Source organism: Schistocerca americana, chromosome 2 (assembly GCF_021461395.2).
Source record: "Schistocerca americana isolate TAMUIC-IGC-003095 chromosome 2, iqSchAmer2.1, whole genome shotgun sequence".
Taxonomy (NCBI): domain Eukaryota; kingdom Metazoa; phylum Arthropoda; class Insecta; order Orthoptera; family Acrididae; genus Schistocerca; species Schistocerca americana.
In genome coordinates this window covers 943,525,578-943,535,712 of record NC_060120.1, presented here as the reverse complement: position 1 = coordinate 943,535,712, position 10,135 = coordinate 943,525,578, and the positions used below count along the sequence as shown (strand labels likewise).

Here is a 10,135-nt window from a genome sequence, read left to right as displayed (position 1 = left end):
CGGACCCCGCATCAGTCTCAGAGGGTCGAACCAGCTACCCACTGTGGACTGGAATGCTGGCTTCCCATCTGCTGCTGCACGTAGCTGGTGGTGTTATACGCCTTGTCGTCCAGGAGAGCTGTCACACTAGAATGAATCTCGTTAGAAACCCGCACCTATTTATACGTGGCTGTGCAGCTCTGTTTTGCCATACATGCTGCTTCGCGTCACATACTCATAACACACTAGGTTTGCCAGTGGGCCCCTTTTACCAGTGATATGCGACATGCAAAACCGTCACGTATACTCTTTCAGCAATTTGATGGCCTTGTGGCCTGTATTCTATTTCGCAGCTGTTGGTATGCGTAACTCACTGCAGTCCAGCCCACACCTGGTTGTCTGTGCTCAGAATATTGCACAAAACTAACTTTCCCTATCCTAAACGATGGTGCCGCTACAATGCGCAGGGAGCGAGAGTATAATAACGCCGTTTATCTCTTGCAAAATTAACTGCGCCAATGTTCCTAGTGTGTGTAGTGTGCTCATCAACCAAAAGCAAAACTGTCGGTTTCACAGTTTCTATAAAGTGTTCGAGCCACTGCACAAAAATCTGTCGTGTGATGAAGCCACCTGCTGAGCATGCAAATTCAGTTCCTGGAGGCGATCTTGCTAAGAGCTAAAATTTGGACCAGACTCTTTAAATATAAGCATGGGTGGCAGAAACACACCGGCAGCACTCATACAAATAAGTGCCGCAGAGTTTCTTCATCTTTCGCTACTTGTTATCGCACCAAGTTGATGTTTTCCCTTCCGTGCTGATATTTTCTCGGGTTTCTGAACGGTGGAAAGGGCAGTTTCATATGCGTTGAACATTCCTGTAGCATCCACTTTATTTTCATCAACAATATTTTGTAGTATATTAAAAAATATTAACTTTTCCCTTGCAAATCAAACAAGCTCTGGCCATAGAGTTGTTTCAGGCTGGCGTAGTGATATTTCAGCGTTACAAGAGATGAATTTGTAATACCTGTTGTAGCCAGCCATCTCCAACTCCCTGTTCAATTTATGGGGTAAACTGTTCGCTTCCGCTATTTCAGACGCTGTGCTTGGAAGATGATGCCTCGTTGGTCGCAAAAAATCTTTCTTTCAACTATGATAGGTGACTTGCGAAGCCTTTTTCTTGTTGTTGTTGGCAGAAGAGCCAACACCGTGTTACTAGTGGATGCCGAAATGCACGCGTTTTAGCTCACGCAGGCTGGCGTGAGGAGGGAAGAACTATACTGACGTGATGTCTGGAACATGACAAGGAATTAGAAGTATGGCTTTTAGCGTTATCTCTTCCTTCCAGGTATCGTACTTACCACGTTCTGACATTATCTACAAAACAAGACCGACTGTAATTAGTATAGGCTCATTGATTACGAAATTGAACCTAAAATTGGAATGCTCATAGTAATAATTTATTACAGTATTATTTAGACGCGCCAATTTTGATTTGAATTTTTTTTTTCCGAAACTGGACTACTCCAAATAAGCAGTCCAATAAAGGAATATACTGCCTGTCCAACAGAGGACAACACACCATTTTCATTAACACTAAGGACGCACGGGTAACAAAGATTACGGCCATAAGGACAATACGGTACTGTTGTCATTATTACGCACTTTTGTAAAAAGTCTGTAGTACAGCTTATCTAACTTAAAGACTACTGCATCTGTTGGCTTGGATGTAGGAACGATGAATTACATATTACAGTCACTTAGAAGAAAAACACAGCACAGCATACGATCGCAACGTTTTGAAAATTACTTCTCGAAATGAAGATAGTACAAACTTCGGTTTAACGCCGCTAGAGGGTTCCGCTATCATTCCTACCCAATTGTTCCTGCTCAGTCCAAATTAAGAAAAGTTCCAGTATAGGAGGTGTCACCCTAAATGGTTTCTGCCTCTGTTACCCTCAAATTTTTCGATAGCTGTTATCTGACCTTATTTGGCCCCGTAGCGATTCCGCATAGTTGCGTGCAAGTTCGCGATCTCATTACCGAAACTACTTCGGTGGTAGAGGGCGGTGGTGGGGTGGTGGGGGGAGGGGTATCTTCCTGTCACGTTTATACGAGGGTTGAATGAAAAGTAGTGGCTCTACCTTCGTTAATTGGGTTTGGATGGGAATATTTTAATAAATCAAACGCAGAAATAATCGTTAGAATGTGACCCTGAATTACCAATATTCACTCTTCCACATAATCACCAGCCAACTGGATACACTTCTGCCAACGATGAATATGTTTTCTGAAGCCATCACGGAAGAAGTCGACATCTGTTTCCTCAACTACAGTCTCACAGTTCTTCATCAAAAGCATAATGACGTCGATGATTGAATGGAGAAAGACGTAACCTTCATTCTCGTAACGCGGAAGGAGTTCCTGGCAAAATTCAAGTCTGTGCGCTTTCATTTCAGGTGTCAGCATCCGGGGTACCCATCGTGCAAAGATCTTCCGATAGCCAAGAAAAGCAATAAAGTGACCCATACGTTCTTGTGAAATGCCGATTTCAAATTTCTCTCTGAGTGATACGACGATCGTCCTGAATCATTCTGTCAACATTTTGCTTGTGAAACCCAGTAGCTGCTGTCACAAGACGTCCAACTCTTTGAATGTCACGCAGGTCGGATGTTCCCGCCTCAACGTCGTTAAACTTACACGCCCATCGACACACAGTAATTACATCAACACAATCATCATAAAGAGGGTGACCAGACGTCCGGATTAATCCGGACATGTCCTTCTTTTTAGCTCTTTGTCCGGGGTCCAGGCGGATTTTTACAGTGTCCGGCTTTTTTTTGCAAATTTGGGCGTAATACAGTTAAATTTACAATTCGTCCCGTTCTATTGCTCTTTTCTTAAATACTTTAACAATTGGCACAGCCTTCGTGGTAAACACGCACGAAGGCGGTGTTAGTAAGTGGCACCAGGATCGTCGATGTAGTCGTTGATAGACTACAAGCGAATGCAAATATCGATTACTGAAAATTTTAGTTTCGTATCTTCGCTTTGTATTGGCTTGGCGTTCTGTAGTGCACGTGTGAATTGTGAGTGTAATATTTAACCGAGTGAATTACGTAAAATATTTGGCTATGCCTAAGCGAAAGTATACATTTTATGATGTCCTTTACTGCAAATATCCGGATTTCAAGAAAGGGAGAAATTAATTTAAAGCGGAATGTAAGATACGTGGAGCTGAAACGTACGTCTCAGTGGCCAACAAAGGTAAGAAATATCTCGACAGATTAACTGTCATGGTTTAAATTCATTGTTTCATAGTCATTCAATTTATTTGCATCCGGAAGGTAACAGTGCAGTTTACGTGCTGCTTGAATTGTAGATGTCGGTGGCGGTGCGTCGAATGAAGGGAGGTGAATGGTCTTACGTTTTTCGCTTTGTAAACAATTCCGTATTGTTGACACAACAAAACAGTTGACGCCACACTGTCATCACAATCAATGTTTTTAATTTTTTTTTATATTGTTCAGTTAACCACCACCTGACCATCAGTAACAATTAACTACTATTTTTACCGGTAATTCCCGGCAGTCACGTGACTTGTCCAAAGTTGACGTGTGGTATCCTCATCTGCAGTCGACCCGTTTGATGTGTCCTCTTTTTTCTTCCTTTGTCCTCCTTTTTGAAGCCGTTTGTCCTCCTTTTTAAACAGTTGCATCAGGACACCCTATTCATAAACTGCTTTCATTCTCTGATGAATCTCCTTTGGGGTGACACTTTCTGCTGTCAAGAATTCAGTGACTGTACGTTGCTTAAATGACGTTGAACGACCGTCTGCACAGGGTTCTATACTGTACACTGTAACAACAGAGCCCTTCCATGCTAAGGCTACCCGCCAACTAGTGCTGTAGAGAAGACGCTACGGAACAAGCCAGTACCTGGCGCATTCCAATGCTGCCAACTGTTGAAGAATTACGAAGGTGGAGTCATTACTTTTCAGTCAACCCTCGTATGTTTGATGTTTGGCGCTAAGAGCGTTCCGGGAATACAACGTCCTTCTTTGTTTTGCGTCGAATAGCTCTCGTTGCGTGTAGAGGGAAAATGCCGGTACATTAGAGTGGTGTTATAGAATTAGTGTGCTTTTACCGAAATTCCTTCCGTAAAAACGAGAGAGTCAGGGAAGAGTTAAAAAAAAATAGGGGGGAGGCCAGTCGGGAGTGGACGCTAACGAAGCTGGTCATCCCCAACAGTGGCCACAATCGTCGCCGGAGCTAACGCGAGCTGCGTGGGGCTCCGCCCTGACCCACAGCTAAATATAAACAGCTGCGGGGCAGCGCAGATTGCCGCTAAAGCTGCGGCGAACCGCCATTCGGCGTCGGTGCTGTCCTCTTTTATTGTCGGCGCGCCTGCTTCTCGTGTCCTGATTTAATTAACCGTAACTACAGCCCGGAAGCGGCTCGAGTGCCGCCGAACAGCGGTTGTTGCGCGCCGGAGCGGCGCGTTAATTTTTTGCGTGCCGGCCGTTGCTAGGCAACGCGGCGGGGCGCTGGTGCACGTGTTCGCTCGTTCCCCGCTCACGGGCTTTACCTGCGGCCGTTTGCGGCGCAGGCGGTGGTCTGCAGCGAAAATGAAATTGCTTATCTCGTGTCGGGCGTCAGAGCTACCGGCCCAGCTCTTTGTGCAGATATCAGATCGGGGGGTCTGCGTCCGGTAAGGCTGGGATCCGTGGCTTACACGTAGCCGCGTCGATCCTAGTGCCTCCTTACGGGAGCTGTCTCCTTCACCCAGTCAGATGCTACAGATCTTAATGTAATTAACAGGGCGTCTCCCTGACGCCATGACGAAAACAGGACAAAAAATGCTTTGCACGGAAGATCAGATACTGCGCCTAACCTGAGTTAAGCCGGCCGCGGTGGCCGAGCGGTTCTAGGCGCTTCAGTCCGGAACCGCGTGACCGCTTCGGTCGCAGATTAGAATCCTGCTTCAGGCATGGATGTGTGTGATGTCGTTAGGTTAGTTAGGTTTAAGTAGTTCTAAGTTCTAGGGGACCGATGACCTCAGAAGATAAGTACCATAGTGTTCAGAGCCATTTGAGCCATAACCTGAGTTAAACTTCAGCTTCCGAAAATATTCACCATCTTCTCCGTTAGTAGATGACTGCCTGCCGAGAGTTTTTATTTCAGTTCACCCCCGTAGCTGAGTTGTTGAAAAATGTAAACATTGACGCCATTGTTTAAGGTGTGGCAGACGTCTGAAATGGAATATCACTTTGGCGCAAATAAACGGAAAACTTTGCCGAACGCGAATGAGAAAAATGATACAATAAATTTGAAATTCAGAAAGAAGTATAATGCTATTAAATGGGTAATCAAAGGTGTAGTGTTTGAAAATGATGCCTTATACGACCAAGGTTTCGAGATGCGGGAACAGAACGTAATTGGAAAGGAAGAAAAAAGATTTTTTGTTGAAGAAACTTTATCATCTACAGACAGCTGCAGAAGCTTACAGTCAAACACAAGCTCCAAAAACCAGATACGTGCACAATATATTTTCGGCGTACACACTGCGCCAAACCAGAGTTAAACTCGAGCTTTCGAAGATAATCACCATCTTCTTCGTCAGGAGATGACTTTCTCCCGGGAGCTCTTATTTCAGTTCGTCCCCGCAGCCGAATTGTCGAAAAATGTAAATGTTTCCAGAATGAGATTTTCACTCTGCAGCGGAGTGTGCGTTGTTATGAAACTTTCCTGGCAGATTAAAACTGCGTGCCAGACCGAGACTCGAACTCGGGACCTGCCTTTCGCGGGCAGCTGCTCTACCATCTTTTTTTTTTTGTTTAATTACCTTCATTTTGTTCGGTATTGTTCGTTGAGATTGGTCTGGGCGGACGTCACATGACATCCGTTCATGTTGATCGTTGATTACTTTATTCAGTTTTTTATTACAGAGGGCAACCAGCCCTCTGACCGGACACGCTGAGCTACCGTGCTGGCAGGCTTTAGTTCGTTGCATCTGCTCGGAGCGGACGTCGTAAGACACCCTTTTAAGTTCGACGTTGATCGATTAATTCAGTTTCTTTTTTTATTACAGAGGGCAGCTAACCCTCTGACCGAACACGCTGAGCTACCGTGCCGGCATCCATCTGAGCTACCCAAGCGCGACTGACGCCCCGTTCTCACAGCTTTACTTCCGCCAGTACCTCGTCTCCTATTTTCCAAACTTCACAGAAGCTGTTCTGCGAACCTAGCAGAACTAGCACTCCTGGAAGAAAGGATATTGCGGAGTCGTGGCTTAGCCACAGCCTGGGGTATATTTCCACAATGAGATTTTCACTCTGCAGGGAAGTGTGCGCTGTTATGAAACTTTCCTGGCAGATTGAAACTGTGTGCTGGACCGAGACTCGAACTCGGGACCTTGCCTTTCGCGGGCAACTGCTCTACCATCTGAGCTACCCAATGTAAATGTTGTCTGACGTGGTTGTTCAAGGTGATGGAGGCGTCTGAAATGGAGCACCACTTTGTCACAATCAAACGAAAAACTTTACGGAAAGCGAATGAGGCAAATAATATAAAAAATTGAAATGTAAAACGAAGTAAAATGTTCTTAAAAGAGTAATCAAAGATTTAGTGTTTGAAAATGCTGCCTTATGCGACCAAGTCTCAAGATGCAGGAACAGATGGTAATTAGAAAGGAAGAGAGAAGATTTTTGTTAAAGAAACTTTATCAACTACAGACAGTTGCAGAAGCTGACAGCCACTAAGCCACTCGTATAAGCTCTAAAAACTCCAGCAACTCTGGAAAGAAATCTCATTAAAGAAGAAAACAAAACAGGTTGTACAACATAGTCCGTTTTGTATGACAGGGAGACCATTGTTTCCAGTAGCTCTTGGAGGACTCACAGTGCACAGTTTGGGCGAGGTTGTGTCTGATGGATCTGATTATCATACAAAAGAGTTCATTTTTTCTGCGGGTTTCTGCTCAACAAGAGCCTTCTAGATCCAGAACAGAAATGTGTGTACTCTTGCAAGGTTCTTGCTGGATGAACCTAACCAGATTTGAAACCATGCCAGGTAATGATCCAGGAGCCCCTCTTGTTGTCAGCTTTGCAAGTGAATCCCATTCATAGTTGCTACATTACATCAGTGCGGCTGTTGTCACTGATGCGATCAACGGTGTCTTGAAGTTCGCACTCAGGAAAGGACGAGGAAAGGTCCTCTAATCTCTCTGTCCGATCGCCGCCCGGTAGGTAGGTGTGCCGAAGGGCTTATTTTACGGCAATGTGTGGCCGCAATATTGTTGCCAGCAACATTGCTGCAACGCGTCAATGCCCAGGCCATATCGGCCTCAGTTCTTGTCTGTATGTGTTTGCCTTTCACTCTCAGCCTCTTTATTTTCTTCCATAGTCGACAGTGCTGCTGTGTCAAGTCACGTGAAACATCATAAATTACACGAACCACTGCTCCAAGAATACAGATGCAGCTACAGGTATGTAAAACTGGGCAAACGAGGCAACCAACGAGAAATCCATGAACGTGATAAATACATTTACAACTAGAGCGAAAGAAACAGAAAGTAACGCATACAAAGATCGAATTCTGAAAAAGGACGTTCTCACTGCTACAGTTTTAGAAGATCTGCACTACTGAACAGAAATTTTATTCTACATCGCTTATTAAGACGCCTGAACGCTTCTGAAGCTTCAACATTCGTTTTAAATGAGCATCAATTTGGCAGCTGCTACTAATTTATTGCGATGGTTGTATACATTACTTTGCACGCACCTTAACTCTGGTCAGCTCTGGTCTACTACTTTCATAAATTCTTTGAACCCATCCACCAAAGCATTAGAAATACCTTGTACCAAGAAGAATATGGATGAGAAATGAACTTCAAAGAGATAAAATTTTTCAGTGCGTCGCGTTTGGAAGCTCAAAAATGTGGAAGAAAAGACATTTTTAAACATTTACAACAAAGTTGCTAATAAATTATTTACTGTTGGTTGACAAGTTTGGGAATTCGCCCATTTTCACAAGCCACGTCTTACACAGAACAAAATATGTGACGAGTGGATACGTTGATTGTAGCTAATAAAGGTATCATAAATAATATGGTTCGTATTTTGTATTTAGGATGAGTTTGGTGTGGACAGTTCTATTTATGTCACCACACTCGAATATATCTCCGATCTGCGTTCGAAGATGTCACAATTGTAATTGTATTTACACCTTACTGTAAGATGTTATGTTAATGTATGTGCAATAAATATATATATATATATATATATATATATATATATATATATATATATATGTGTGTGTGTGTGTGTGTGTGTGTGTGTGTGTGTGTGTGTGTGTGTGTATAAACTTGTAGTACCTTCATTACCCAGCATCCACGTGACAACGATATTTTATATGTAGTGGAAAATTTATTATCATTGGATTACACTGGCTTATTTATTGCAGGAATTATAGCAGATTTGATAGAAACACACTCGACACCAACACTATTTATAAAGTAGCCAAAACATGACTATATAATTATTCTGGCAGTTAAAAAAAACGAATGTAATAAACCCAACGTTGGACAGACGTGAAACGACTGAAATTTTCGAAAACTTATTTTTATCACCATCTGTAAGACAAATTTCTCTCGTTCCAAAAAATGTATTTTTTATCTACTTTTCAATTGTTGATTTGGTCTTAAACGCTCTTTGGACAAGTGTTTGCGAACCAGCTACGCTCATATGACAGGCGAGGAATATCACCTTAAACATTTCTTGTCTGCCACAGTCAGGGAAACAATAAAGCCAATATACAGGGGCCTTGAAAATACAAAATTACTTAGCACATGTCTACATGGCCATACACCAAACTCTAATGAGAGTTTCAACAGCTGCGTGTGGCAAAGGGTACCAAAAACAGTTTTTGTTCGATTTACAGTACTCAGGTGTAATAGATACTGTCATCTGTTTCAGTGATGTTGTAATTAGCAAGACAAAACTAATGGACAAATTAGGCATCCAACCAGGAAATAATATGATAGCCGTGCTGAATGCCAAGTTGTCAGCAAGTAACTGAAGCTGAAAGGATTGCGAAAGTCAGCACTAACGATCCAGAGTAAGGAAAAGATTCCTGAAAATGTCTACAGAGGATGAAGAAGCAACCGGCCAGCAGGAATAATGCTGGTGGAATATTCTTAGAGAGGCATACGGTGAGTTAAAAACATTGAGAACAATCTTTTCTCATTTTCTCGAAACTACATTTTCAGGACATTAGGTACATACATCTTCCCAATTATTTGAGCTATGTCCACCAAATTCCTCCATAGTGAACCGTCTATTATACAGAATGTCGTATTTCTTAAACTATAACACATAATTAAATAGCTTTCCTTGTACAGATTCAGTTGGTATCATTCATTGTTGGTACAGAACCGCAGCTTCCTTCGCATTGTACATCAAGAGTAACACGCCATGAAAGCGAGTAGTAGATATGCAGCCCGTTGAACTCCAGGTCCCTTAAAACGGGAGATACGGGATACATAACCAGAATCGAAAATAACCTTTCCATTTCCAGCACAGAGAATAATACACATTCCACTGAAAATATCGAGAGAAATTTCACTACTTTACAGACGTCTTCAAACACCAATTGATGGACATGCTAGAAGAAATACCTGTACAAATCTCCTTTCACACGTCTAAACTCCCAGAAGAAATATTAAATCAACAAACAGCGCAGCAGAAAAATCACAGAAAATTTCCACAGCAGCTTAATCAGCATATGAAAGGCACTCCACCATGCATTAATTATCGAATACGCGATTATAACGATTCATAGAAACCTTCAACAGTTCCATAATCAGCATATGAACTGCGATCTATACAGTGAGAATTATTACAGCAGAATATTATTGTATGTAGATTTCATTGAAATACAAATTAAACAATACGTCTGCTTTCAAATAGTGCTGAAAGGAAATGAAATATTCATTGTACAACTGTGATGTGATGGAACACTGCTTTACACTGTATATAGTCATTGATCACCATACAGTCGCGAAGTAAATTGAATACATCAAAGATTATATAAAACATAACATAATTAGTTGCATCAACATCTGTCAATATTGTGATAATGTTTAGGATAAATAAGCC

General features: G+C 42.5%; 1 pseudogene; it reads left to right on the top strand.

The window, feature by feature from the left end:
• Positions 1-5,235: 5,235 nt before the first annotated feature.
• LOC124594564 lies at positions 5,236-7,022 on the top strand (annotated as a pseudogene).
• Positions 7,023-10,135: the final 3,113 nt, after the last annotated feature.